The following is a 1,627-nucleotide window of genomic DNA, read 5'->3' as shown; positions in this document are numbered from 1 at the left end:
CTGTAGTCCAGGCTACTCGGGAGGCTGAGGCAGGAGAATGGCGTGAACCCGGGAGGCGGAGCTTGCAGTGAGCTGAGATCCGGCCACTGCTCAGCTCACTGCAACCTCCGCCTCTTGGACTCAAGCCATCCTCCCACCTCAGCCTCCCAAGTACCTGCGACTACCGGCATGTGCCACCATACTTGGCTAATTTTTGCATTTTTCGTAGAAATCGGTTTTTGCCATGTTGTCCAGGCTGGTCTCAAACTCCTGAGTTCAGGCGATCCACCCGACTTGGTTACAGGTGTGAGCCATCATGCCTGTCCCCAGAGTTTCTTAATAAAATGGAAATGCTTTGTGCAGGAATGTGCTGCCTGGGGATGCAAAGAGGTACTTGGCGTACTCACGAGCAGGCAGGCTTTCCCCTAGGGCCAACTTTGGAAGCACCCGAGGAGCTGGCAGATCCTACTGTCACTTGGCTGATGCTCTGTGAGAGCTCTTGACTGGCCAGTGTGTATGGATGGCAGTTCCAAGGTATGCAGACAGCACAGTTTGGAAGGCCAGCCCTCCTGTGGAAGAAGGTGGAAATGAATCAGCTCGGTGGGAGGGACTGCTTGCTGTTCACTCGTGTGTTTATGTTTTTACTGATTCATGGGTGACCCTGTCAGACCCTATGGTCAGGCAGGAGGGCAGCGGAAACCTGGCCTATTAAAGGGATACCCGTGTGGAGCACGGCCCTGCAGAATCACCCTGGGAATCTGAGAGGTGCGTTAAAGTGGGACATGTTGATGCCCATCAAAGGACGCCGCCTTCCAGGATCAAGCAGTGATTGGGATGGCAAGTAAGGGTCCTGGTGTGCTCATTTGGGGTGGCCCCCTGGGTCCACGGAATGAGTGGACATTGGGGCTGCAGATGAACCTAGACACATTCCTCTTGCACCCCCAAGGCACAGTTCATAAGAACTGTTCTGTCTGCCAACAGACAGAGACAGACTGCTGATGGCTGTGCAGAGTCCCACGAGGGAAGGCCCTGCATTGAGCCGGCAGGACAAACCAAACAGAAGCCCCAGGAGGCCACCAAAGGGCCCTGACAGGGAAAGGCGAGACACTGACTCTCGCCTGGGCTTTGCTTCCCTGGCGGCAGACGCTCGAGGTACTATAAAAGTGTGACGATGGGAGACAGTGCACCAATTTGCACTGCCCACTCACACTTCTCTGGACCAAGGGACACACTTTACAGCCCCAAATGTCCAACAAGGGGCAGAGAGAGCATTCTCATCCTTGGCGTAAGGTTGGACAGAGAACCGGAACATGTAATTGATACTGGTTGTCTCAAACAGAGATGGTGGGCCAGGAAAGAGTGACCTGCACGCCATCACAAGTGTGTGTCCACCCCAAACATGAGAGGGGCCAGGAGAGGGTCCTCACTAGATAGAGCCCTACGCCTTTTCTGCTTTTGTTGTGTTTTGTTTTGTTTTTTCGAGTCTTACTCTGTCACCCAGGCTGGAGTATAGTTGCACGATCTCAGCTCACTGCAACCTCCACCTTCTGGGTTCAAGTGATTCTCCTGCCCCAGCCTCCCAAGTAGCTGGGATTACAGATGTGCACCACCACACCCAGCTAAATTTTTTTTTTCTTTTTTTTTTTTT

This window comes from Mandrillus leucophaeus, unplaced genomic scaffold (genome assembly GCF_000951045.1).
Source record: "Mandrillus leucophaeus isolate KB7577 unplaced genomic scaffold, Mleu.le_1.0 Scaffold252, whole genome shotgun sequence".
Taxonomy (NCBI): domain Eukaryota; kingdom Metazoa; phylum Chordata; class Mammalia; order Primates; family Cercopithecidae; genus Mandrillus; species Mandrillus leucophaeus.
This window is presented reverse-complemented; position numbering follows the sequence as displayed.